Source organism: Prinia subflava, chromosome 1, assembly GCF_021018805.1.
Source record: "Prinia subflava isolate CZ2003 ecotype Zambia chromosome 1, Cam_Psub_1.2, whole genome shotgun sequence".
NCBI classification, from domain to species: domain Eukaryota; kingdom Metazoa; phylum Chordata; class Aves; order Passeriformes; family Cisticolidae; genus Prinia; species Prinia subflava.
This window is the reverse complement of record NC_086247.1, coordinates 38134272-38147154: the sequence shown is the minus strand read 5'-3', so window position 1 is coordinate 38147154 and position 12883 is coordinate 38134272.

Below are 12883 nucleotides of genomic sequence, written 5' to 3'. Positions count from 1 at the left end.
AAAAGTGAGACTGCAGGCATTTCTTCTCCATACATATTTGCATGACCCAATATTTAATTGTTACATCAACACAAAACATTGTGCGGGGCCTCAAACCCTACTTCAGCTCAGCCACAAGAGATGGCACGGCTGGACCACCTCAAAAAATTCATTGTACTGTTTTCAAAGCTATGCTATTTACAGTGTAGGTAGGATGTTTTCTATTTCTGCAAAAGTAGCACATATATCCAGTGGCTGGGTTTTCAAGGGCAGCCAGGAAAACACACCTGCTGCTGAGGGTTTGCAAGACAGGAGATCCAAAATCCCTTAATGCTTAGATAATGTCAGTCACAGCACTTTAACCAGATATAGTTATTTCTCAAATGAAGCACAGATAATAGCGTGGCCAGACCTCCAGAGCTGGATTTTTAAAAATTCTCCCTCTGTCACCTGCCTATTTGCTTCATCTCCACTAGCTCCCACTGTCTTGGAGATACAGTCCACCTTGTTATTTAAGTGAGGAGATAAAAAAATTGTTCTTGTATTTCATTTCTGTGCACGGATATTTTCTCAAAGGAAGAGCCCCTCATCCCTATGCAATGTCCCGAATCCTTCCGTGTTTAAAAAAACCTCCCCCATGCAAAAGAAACATAACAATTTGTTCCCTTCCCAAGGACTGTTTGCCAAAAGCCTCACCTTTGAAGCACAGCTAGCTGTAATGGCTTCAAGTGGCCCATTTTGGCTGCAGTGGTGTGTGGATGCTGAGGTTTGCTCAGCACTTTTAGAGAACTCAGCATTGCTGAAGGAGCTGTTATAAAAGGAGAACATGGGGCTGTAAAACTGGTCTTTTTTTCCAGCAGGAAAGCAAATGAGTATATCAACATTTGGCTAGTACCAGCACCAGATGGAGGTGAGAGAGAAAATATTAAGGAGACGATCATACCAGTGCAGTCAGGAGAGTTTGATGAAGTGGCTTCTTCTTGCCCATGATTTTCTGAAGGTGTAGTTGCTCAGGACTTGTAAAATTCTCTTGTTAGATTTAAAGGGCCTTAGGTCAAGCCCATTGTAGTGTAGAGTGCATTTCCTGTATTGCTGGCAAATAAATCATGTTGCTTTTTGACATTTTCCCTGGTCGATAAGCAGTTGTTGTGTCTTATAGTGTGTGAGGTTTGTCAGATTGGTGCAGTCTAAATCAAAGAGCAATTTTAACTCAAATGCCAGCTTTCTGCAAAAGCTTTCCTTCAAGGAAGACTCATTCCCTTTACATTCTCCACCACTCTGAGGGGGTCTGTTTAGGTACTGAAATACTTGTCGATTATAGAAAGGTTCTGTTATTTGGATTTAAACACTTTATTTTAACACTTAATGTGTATTTATACAGTTCCAGGGTTTCTTATCTTTCAACCACTTAAATTGGTCTTTTGAAGTCTGGTGGGAACCATGTTTGTCACTCCCTCAGAATAAAGGGAAGCAGATACACAGCAGTTTTCCAGCCTTGTTTTGTGTTCTACAGCCCACTTATGTTGTCTGAACAAAAGCATAAAGTCCAATAAAATTAACATTGCACAAAAAACACACTGAGCTTCCATGATTTCTTCCTTTCTCATGTAAATTTGCCTAGGATTAATTCTTTTAATTAGAGTATAACCTCCTAAGTGACACATATTTTGCATAATCTTATTTCTTTCTCAGATACTTTTCTTCTGCAGCAATATATTTCTTATCCGGTGAATTTTGTGCCTTCCTACCACCCACTCAAAAGAAATTTTAAAATGAAATGGCAAAATCAACTGAGTGTACATTGAGTATATCTGGCACCAAGTCAACTGCAAAAGTATCTGAGGTGTCCCTAAAGAGCTTACTCCATTTTCCCATTAGGTGGTGACCTATATTCCTTTATTGTTCCATGTCTTTTACCACAGGTATTATCCTAGGGTCCATATAATTTTTAATTATATTTGGGTTTTTCCTTTTTTCATATGCTACATTTATCCAGTCACAACTTTTTATTACTTGTTGTTGAACCTAAAGTGAAGGAAGTAACATATTTAGTTTTAATGTTAATAAAGAGAAGTTGGATTATAGATTCTTTAGATGCTCTGCCCAAATTTTCACTGGATAAAACATGCTGTGAAACTGCCTTTTGGAACTTGGTAATTTCCTCTCATCCTCAAATTTATTACAACTGTATATTTTCAACAGAAAAGCAAATTAAGAATTGGTTATGCTGGTTTAAACAGAAATATTAATGTGATGTATAAATTAATTCACTGCATTCCACAGCGTTAAATGCAAATAATTTCATCAGTCACTTCCTGTCTAATTAAAAAAATAAATTAGAATCTTCTCAAAATTGTGCTATATGTCACTTTTAAATAGATTCTTATATATTACATTGCACCAGAGCCATAATTTAGCTTTCATTTTATGTAATTTTGTGTCTGTGACCAATGGCTTAGAAAATTCTACTTCCTTTCAGCAGAAATATCTGCCTCCAAATTGTATCAGAGTACAACCTTCAAGATGCATACCAAGAGCAAGAAAATTGTCAATGCACTCAGCTTCATAACCTCTTTCAGTAAATTCTTTGACATCAAATATGCTATTTGCAGAAATGAGCATAACTTCAACTGCTCTCAGACCAAATTCTTGAGGTTTGAGCCTCTTAGGGACATATTGTCCTGTTTTAAGTCACAAGAATGTCTCCCTCCTCTGCCCATCTCCCATTCACCACACTATCTGCCAATATATATATATATATATCTACTTTTTTTTAGCCTTTTGACCTTTTACCTATTTTTGCACATCTCTAGGCCAGTCCATGGATGTATCTAGAACTCTCACACTCAGCAACACCAGCCAAGGACTCTCCTAGTTAATGTGTAACAGCCTTGACTGCCCATGCATCTGGGGACACAACTGGTGGAAAATGGTTGTTGTGCCTTACAGTGAAGAAAAAAAAATACAATGAAAACTGTTCAATCTTTCTGAAATGACATTTTTTCACCATTTCACTCTTGCTGGAACACTCATATAGAATTATACAATATTAAGGGTTGGAAGGAACCTTAAGAATTATCTAGTTCCAACCTCTTGCTGCCAAGGGCTATGACTTTTGGATTTGACCCCAAAGCAAATGTAGTGAGGTCATTCTTGTTCCAGCTGCAGAATCACCACGTAGCTGCACAAGATCCTACAGTGCTAAGGCCAGAGTATGAGCATCACCTGCATATCCATGCCACAGCTTGCATGTGTTAGTGAACTAATGCTAAGATTTTCCAAAGTAAAACTAGCTGGTGACAGCATAATGGAGGCTACCTGTAGCCCTAGAGATAATTAACTCCCGAAGTATCAGCTCTTTATTATATAGGATCTACATTACATAGCATAAAAGAATGGTCCAATATCCAACAGTGTTTTGATGTTGTTCTGTCAAAGTCAATCCAATGTAGAGCAGAAAAAAATACTCATCAGCTTTGACTCATCTTTACCTGAAAATAAATTGCCTATTCTCAGATAACATCACAGGTTTTAGGATGTCAATTAATATGACAAAATAAAACTATATCCTGGGGAAAATAATTTAATAATAATTTAAATATTTAAAAATTATTTTAAAATAGATATCTCTTTAGTGGAACTGAAAAGTTTGTTTACCATGAAATTGAAACACCATGTAAGACCCTGCAGAATACTAAAGCATAATGAAACAGAAAGCCACTTCTAAATGTAGTCTTTCCTTATATTTTGGGGACAATGTATTTTATGAAAGCTGCACTTCTGGATTCTAGTGAAGAGTATGGTCCTTTGTGTCATTTTAACATCTTGCACGAATCTCAGTAGACAGACTCTATAATCCAACAATCACAATCAATGCCTTGTTACGCCATTGAACAGAAAAAGGGTTCTTTGACAGGATGATTTGGTGTTATACATGCTAATGTGAGCCATAGCATCTGCAGAATAGCTCATGAATACCCCCAGTACTGCTCAGCACTCTAGTCAGAGATGTGTTTTACTTAGCTATAGTGCCAAGATGCCGTTTCATTAACCTTATTCCTCTTTCTTTTCTGTAAGGCATAATTCTGTTGTAGCTTAGACTCACCAGGATACGTCATGGATACCAAGTAGAGTAAATAGTATTAACATAATATGCACAGTCTGTGCTTCCAATTTCCATGCTTCACACAGGAAGATGTGTAATGACTAAAGTCTGACAGTTTAATTTATTCAGCCCTATGAGACTGGTTTGTTAAAAAACCTTTCAATTTCAGATTCATTTTCCTTTTCTTAAACCATGAAGAAGGAAGTAATTTACTTGTATCTTGCCTTAATTTTTAACTGACCTATAATGCATACGGTTAATAGAAGAGCTCACATTTTTCAAATGTCAACAGGAACTCTGTCTGTAGTCTATATTTAAAATTCTGACCACTTCTTAGTATTGACCTCATGCCATAGTCTCTCAAAGTCAAAGAACAAATGAGTTAAATGTATATTCACAAAAAGAACAATGCTAGAAACACTATATTAGAAGTGAGTTTCCAGGATGCAAAGAGGTAGTTTGTTATAACAGGAAGGAAGCTGTTTCATCCCCAATTTCAGCAAAGCTAAACAAAAGAGAACCTGTACTCTGTCAGAAGTTGATGGAAATAGAGTCATTGCAAAAAACTAGCAAATACTAGTGCATGCTTCTGGAGTTAACTTTTTCAGAGAGACCTTTCCTAAAACCTCAATTCAAGTCTCCTCCACTGGTTCGCACTGTAATCCTAAGCAAATCACTTGTGAACAAATTCTTAAAAGTATTTAGATGCCAAATCCCATTAAATATTTTTTCTATGTCTGTAGCCACTTGGATAACTTGGAAAAAATCAGCCTGTCTGTCATAAAATTCTGTTTCAGGGAGGATAGACATGCTGACTTTGCTCAGAGGTGTTGTGGGAGGACATAAAATACACATTCAAATGATAACTTTGGTAAAATTAAGATACAAAAAATGCTTCCTTTTCACCTTCAGTTGTAACAGAAGGTACAATAATTGACTATGTCAGGACAGTTAACCTACACAGATCACATTACAGCCTGAAGGCTCTCCAACTTCTTCCACATGTGAAAAAGTTTTGGACTCTGCTATCAGTATAATTACTCTGATGACTGAACTGCTCTTGTTATATTATATCTCTTTCAACAATCTTATTTTTAACCCTTTCCAAGGTATCACAACCTAAATAAAAACACCCAACTTTCTAGCTTGAACTTTTTGTAAGGTTACAATATTCACTCAAAGGTGGGTAATCTAAGGCAGGTTTCTTTATTTTTGTCACTCACTAAGAAGACACATGAACAGCTATCCCCATGTGGTTGACAAGTAGCAACTCATCAAATCACAGATCACAATCCTGAATCCTGTAATCCATATTTCACCTTAAGGCAGCACTTTCCACACAGTCAAACCTCCAGAACCCAATACAAATTCCACACAGTGGCTGTCTTGGTTTAGCACTGAAAGCAGCTTCTGATGAGTGAAATGGTCCAGAAGTTCAACTGTGCAATCCAATACTCCACTCACATTCAGAAGCAGAGGGGTTTTGAAAGTTCAGAGTATATTTAGACAAGCAATTTGAGCTAAATGTCATTACCAATAAGAGAAATATAGAAAAGTCCCTCAATGGCTTAAAATATGCTTATTTTGAATTACTTAATGTAACAATATTCTGTTGAGCAATTCACCATATTTTTTCCTTTTTCTTTCACAATAAAAATCTGTTAATTTTTTTCCTAATACAAATGCAGCATCTAATTGCCTCACAAACGTGCCATGCCAGAGATGTCACTACAAAATAAATCCCTTTGTTAATCAAAGATCTTTATCTTGTTATCGTTTCTCTTCTGGAAGAGGTATGTTAATAGAGCTCACCCACAGCATTTGTTCTGGCTCTGCTAGACTAATATCAGCACATCTGAAAGTGCTAGTATCTTTGACTCCTGGGCCAATGCCAGCTACTTGGTGAAGTTAACAATACTGAATGTAATTCCACAGTCATGAGGATCAAGCAACATAAGAGCAACCCTTAACAAATCAACAGTTCCTGAAAGTGACGAAAATTGAGAACTTTTGATAGCAAATTTAATAAAAATCCAGTAGAATAAGAAACTGATTCTACATAACACCAAGTAACTTCAAACAAGAACCGAAATGCCCAACAGCTTACTTGTGCAGACACCCATGAGATTTAAATTCTGTAAAATATTCCATGTGGAAGAGTCTTGCCAGTTAGTTTGGCTCCATCATAACTGTGTGGCCTTGAAATATCCATCTTGGGAAATTTTCACCTTTACTAGTGTATCATCATGCAGTATTACACAGTAAAATGGAAAATGCAGAGTGTTGAAGACCGTTTTGCTTTAAAATGCTTTTCACTTAAATACAAAGCACGTCAGAGAGAGAAATCAAGGTTTACATAAACACACTAGAGGGAACTCACAACAACTTGTTTTTTGAAGACAGACGGACCCATGAATGGCTTGTGGTTCCTAAATAGCAATAGAAGTATGAATTAACTCTTCAGAAAATCTTTTAATAATGTAAGTCCTGCTAATGTTGCTTTTCAGTGCTGTAGCAAACAGCAGCTTTTCCCCAATTTGTGGTGAATGGGAGGATATCCAGCATCACCAGGGTGCACAAAAACCTCCCTCACTGTCCAACCTGGGACCATTTTTACGTTACTCTTTCACTAGCTCTACCACCATTTGTTAATAGGATTTCACATCAGAGAGTTTGAAATGCAATGCCACAGCAAGGCACATAACAAGAGAGTGCCTTGAATCAGGTGAGGGGATTTACTAGGTAAAGAACTTGGAGAACCTCAAGAGTATTTCCTTAGTTATCTGCAGGGAAAACCAAGGCAACAGGACTGCAGAACTACCTAACCCTCCCCTCTTATAAAAACAGTTGAGCAGAAATTTCTCACTTGAGGGATTTTTTTGATTGCAGTGCCAGATTGTCACAGCTGACATGTTAATGAGGACAGGGCTTTGGATTCAACAAATATTTGTCCCTAAAACTATTTTGGGGAAAACCAGCAAATTTTGAATCTGACAAAATATCTATTAGCAGATTATTAATTGGCATACTCCAAATCTATTAAGCTAGTTATTTGGAAATTCAAGCTACTTCAAGCTATATAAACTAAATAATGAAGAAATCATTAAAAAAAAGTGACCTATATAATTTTGCTCATGAATATATTTCAAGATTTTGATTTTTCATCCCAGTTTGAGCAAGGGCTAAACCTGATAATAAAAAAGGAAAATAATGGAAGAAAAACATTTTACTTCCAAAAATAAGCTGCAGTTGACCCACAGCTACTCTAATTTACAGAACCCTGCAAGCATCAATCTACCAATTTATGCCACAACAAGTGACCTTTCCTGAACTCCTCTGCTTTTGCTTTGTGCAGAGCACTTCAAAGACTTAGCAGAGATGTCTTTTTATCCAGGATTCTTTCTTTACAGACATTTTTCAGGTGATGTCTTTTTCCCAAGGTCACATGCACTGAAATGGCACAGGTGGTGTTCATCATCTCTCAGCTTGCAAGGTGTGGCAAGTTCTAGGACTCCACCATGGGCTGCCCCTACTAATGCAGATTAATGGGAGGGTGATTTGTAGATTCAGATTTCTATCATTTGTCTCTAAGAGCCTAGAAGATACTGTTGTTGCTGTGAAGTAGCAGCCAACAGCTGTCTCTTGTTATTCACCTCCTTTAATTCTTCTTTCCTTCCTCATTGCTTCCATTTACTCTTTCAGCAATGAGGGAAGATTAAAGAACTGCCAAAGATGAGAAATGCAAAACTCAGAAATGAAAGGAAAGGCTGTATGGACAGGATGCCTGTAGGTGTCTTTCTAGAGCTTGCATTGATTTAAAGGTCAGAAGCTTAAATGAAAGGGGATGAAGTATTGCCCCCATTCCCAGGTACTTTCTTAATTTAACTCTCCAAAAAAAAACCAAAAAAAACCAAAAAAACCCAAAAAAAACCAAAAAAAAAAAAAAAAAAAAAAAAAACACAAAAAAAAAAAAAAAAAAAAAAAAAAAACCACAAAAAACAAAACCACAGGTCAAACTGTGTTCTAAGATGTGGCTAAGGATAAAAGAATCAAAGACCAAAAGGAATAAGCATCCCTTAGGGACAAGAACATAGTTGAATATGGGGACTTTTTACTAGATGTGTCTTTCTGAGCATTACTCTGCAACTAGGATATTTATTTAAATAGAGAAACAACAACAATAACAACAACAAAGACAGTATTGTAGGGGTTGCCAAAAGAACTGAGGACTTGATCAAATATTATAACACTCAGTGCAAGTAGTGGGAAAGTAAGCATGAGAACTGTGAGTAATTCTACTTACAAAAACCAGAAATTTAACAAATCCATGCACTGCAAGTGCCACTAGCAAATTAAAAAATAAAATAGTATTTCCTAGAATTAAATTCCTTACAATATGTTACCTGAACTTTAACTGATGTTTCCTAAAATTTCACCTTTACTTATGGTACAGTTCTGCTCTGACAGACAGCAGGAAAAAAAAAAAATGAGGACAACTGATGCTTTCCCCAGCATCACAACCACGGGACACTTGTTTTAAGAGGACTTTCCAGGAAATATGATTTTCTTTGAATAGGTTACAGGGTAAAATATCCCATTTCAGATAAGAAGTTGAAGTGGTGGGGACGTTATTCTATGCAGAGACTACTTCTCTACAAATTCTTTTTCAGGTGCCTGCCATATAATGCAACACTTCAGGCATGTCTCCTTATGTTTGCAGTAATACGAAGGTATTCATCCAGGTGAGAACTATATTGAAGGTAAAGAAACCATCTCAACTTGACCTATAGTTCACCAGTAGCATTTTGGCCAAACTTCTGAGCATTTCCATGACTGCCATGTAACATGTTTTTAACCTGTTTGCCTGAACCAGCGGAGGAACAGAATGTTGTGTATTTTCTCTTTGTTCTCTGTGTATATAGAACTTAGACCTGTGTGGCACTGGTACACAGCTACAGCTCTTAGCCTTCACAGCAATAAGATGTCAATATTTAAAATTAGAAAGTGACGTGGTAATGGTATCAGCTGGAAGGAAAAGTTTTAAAATGTTGATTTTAAAGCTGATCCCACAGATCCTACTTACTTGTTATATTAGCACCACCTGCTGGCACGTCACATCTTTTCCATTGTAATGCTGGTAGGAAGTTTTCCCCTAACATTTCATTTAAGCTGTAAAAATATTTGGGGAGGCATTTGAAAGAAAGATTGTTGTTTCCTAAAATCTTTGAAGACCCCACTGAACAATTTATAGTGATGTTATTTCCTCTGAGGAGAACAGAAAAAGAAGTTTATCCAATTCTCTTAAATCCCAACTTTAGCAAACCTTGCTCTGAAACCAATAGAAAGGATCCAGGGAGTTGACTCCTGGTTTGCTTAATTTTTTCACATGTTATTTAACTCATCATATTTTTGCCACTGAAACAAAATTGGATTAATCAGCACAGTGAATGATTCTGAACAGATTTGTACACACACTATGACTTACCTGTTGTGACATTTCTAAGAGAGGATTCATCTCATCTAGAACAGTCACATCCAGGAGTATGTTTCCAATCCAGCTGAGTGCATCTTCTATTTTTAGCTGACAAAATAATCACTTTTTTTTCTTTTTTTTTTTTTGCTATTTGAACTCAAATTCTACTTCCTTTTTGCTAGAAAGCCAAATCTACCAAATAGATGCCCAAGTGAAGTGAAGGTATCTTATTCATGCATTGGAAAAGGGAAGCATAAGGACAATAAAGTCTGTTCATTCTTCTGGGAGGCGGTCAGCTGTACACTGAGCTCTGGACAAGACTCAGCAGATGATGCCCATGATCCAAGTGAGGTGTCAAAACAGGTATCTAAGACACATGGCAGGGGAGGTGGGCCATTGCAGTGCAAGGATAGAAGGATAGTGGGGACACAAAAATGCTAATGGCACTTACAGAAGAGGCTGGAGGTTCTAAAATGGCCTTAGGGAGGACAGAAAGGAAGAAGCTGATATTTTGGCTTGGAACTGGAGAGGGATATAATGGGAGGAGGTATACAGGGAGAAATAGAAATAAGGAATGCATGATATAGATTTGTAGGTATTTGACTTCCGTAGTTCTGTTGAACTGTTTAATATGTCTATTTTTCCAGCTTTCCCTACAGCAGAAGCAGTGGAAGGTCTTTTTCAGACCCCCGCCTGTAGGCTTGCTCTCACACCAATGTAAATATGTCCTCACTGCTTTTCCTCATCAAGATGCTTTCCTACTGCAGTCTCATAAACCTGGTTTGCAGCAGTTGCTGCACTACAGACCAATTGCCAAACCCCTGAAACTTTCATCTTTGTCTGTACTGTCTCTGCATCCATTAGCTTCTCTGACAGAGGCCAGGTCAAGGCTACTGGAGCATCAAAATGAAATAAATATACATTAGCACTGGCAGAATGAATTTAAATATCCTGATTTTCAGAGCATCTGCAGGAAAAGCAGAAGGACTGATCTCAAAATAACATTAAAAATACAATAAAATATCTATTTTCGTTTTTATTTCACATGTATTGTATGCAGAAGGTTTGTCTGATATATTTAAGCCCTCTGTTGCCTCCTATGTGTTCTTGAACCCTTTGCTCACATAGTGTGAACTGCAAAATTAAGGTTGTCAGGGATCCTAATGACTTGTGCTTTCTTTTCAAAGGTATTGAAGTGAGCCTCATTTGTCCACTGTAACTGGAAGCAGTTCAGTTCTGCTCTTGTATGCTACAACTGAAGTCATAGTTTTGGAGTAGAATTTTTATTTTGTTTTGATGGTGAGTTTTTTGTTTGCATGGGGTTTTTTTTCTTGTTTCTCTCCTCTCTTAATCTTTCATTTTATTCTATTGCTTAGGCTTTGACAGAAGACTTTGCCATGTGCAATTCTCATCAGGTAAAAGCCAAATACCTGTCATTTATAGATGCCATAACTGAATGATACATTATTAAATCTTTTCATCATCCTAGATAAACATAACCAGCAAAACCCAAAATGCTGTCCCTGATGAAACATTTGGAGACAACCAAAGTGAGCAGGGAAATGAAGACACTGTTGATCTTTTGCAGTTATTAAATACAAAGTCTGTAACAAAATCGAATACAAATTGCAGAGTTAGGCCAAAGTAATTCTAGGTTGAAGTGATGATGAAATGGCAGAACATTAGACCTCAACAGCAACAAAACTCCTATTGTAACATACTGAGTTTAAGAAGTGTAGTGGTTTAGAAATCAGAAATAGGTGTAGATTTTTAACAGACTGTGTTCTATTTGTTTTGGTGTTTGGTGGTGATTTTATTTTTTTAATACAAGTGTGAATCTCAGCCCCTAAGAAATTTCCTTTAATTTATCATACAATGTTATCAGTTGCAAAACAGCTGGTACATTGTGACCATAGGCCATGACAAAGCATTGTGTTCGCCCCAAGCCTTTTCTTGTTCCTAAATTATTTTCTGTGGGAAATTTCCCTCTTACACAGTTTACTTCACATCTACAAAGCACAGATACCCTCCTCCTTATTGCATTCTTTCCTTTCCAGCACAAGCTTCATGGGACTGAAGCTCATGGAGAAGCAATAGCATCAGAAAATTCCCTGCTGCCCACTAGTCACAAAACCAATTTTAAAGGACTATGCATTTTTGGCAAAAACCAAGGAAATTAATTTAAACAAATATGCTATGTCAGCACTTACTCATTTGCTTCTTGGGTAAGAGAGATACAAGTTCTCTAACCAAAATATATTGTAGTTCACTGGGGCTTCAGAAGTGTATTTAGAAGTTTTTGCCTTATTTATCTGCATTCTCCACACTCTAGCGTGGAGAATTTTGTCCCTTTATATATATACTTTTTATTTATTATTTTATTTTTTCTTGTGTTTTTATGTTTGTTTCTGGACAGCACTGACACTAGTGAAATCTGGGGGAAAAAAAACCCTGACTGTCAAAAAGAAGATTATAAATGCTGCTAGTTTTAGACTCCAGGAGGAAAATATCTAGGATAGTTGAAGTGCATTTTAGACATAATGAAAAATACAGTACCAAATTTAATTAAAGAACTAGAGCTGCCAGGTAGTAATTAACTCTTTTAAATCTATAGCTGTGTGAGAAAACATTGGTCACAAGAGTAATGTTATGCAAATTGAAATGGATGCTTGGGTTGCACAAATTTAAATTTCCAGATATCTGTGACAATATAAAATTCACTGAGAAAATAATTATGTGCTGATCTATATTCAGGTGATCTCTTGAAATGTTGTTGACAGCCTTAAGCAGAGGAGGCAATCACAGAGAAAGGCAGACAGGAATAATGCCAATGTTTAGGGAAGATATGCCTGTCAAAATATGGAACACTGATTTATAAAAAACTGATTTTATAATAAAGTTATTGGCTTTTAAATGATTACAGTTTAGACATCCTCTCTCCTAATTCAGTCTGCATCACCACAGGCCATTTTGACTTAGACAGCAGAAGCACACCATGTATCAACCCAAGGAAGGCTGAATGAAATAACATGACTGAAGCTTTATGCTTGGCAGTCCTCATATGAATGCTTCAAGTACAGGAGCCAGTTGAGGGAAAATCCTATTTCTATTCAGGTTCCTTTTATTCCTAAATAAAGCAAAGAGTTCTTTGCAAGCATACATCATCAGCATATAAAGTTCAGAATGTGGGAGCTGCATGAAATGTATTATATATGCAATGTTATATAAATATGTATACATAGAATGTATCTCCTCAGTGGTGCCATTCTTCTTTGTCAAGCACACAATATAGTTCTGTAGGAAAAAAACAATCATACACACTCCAT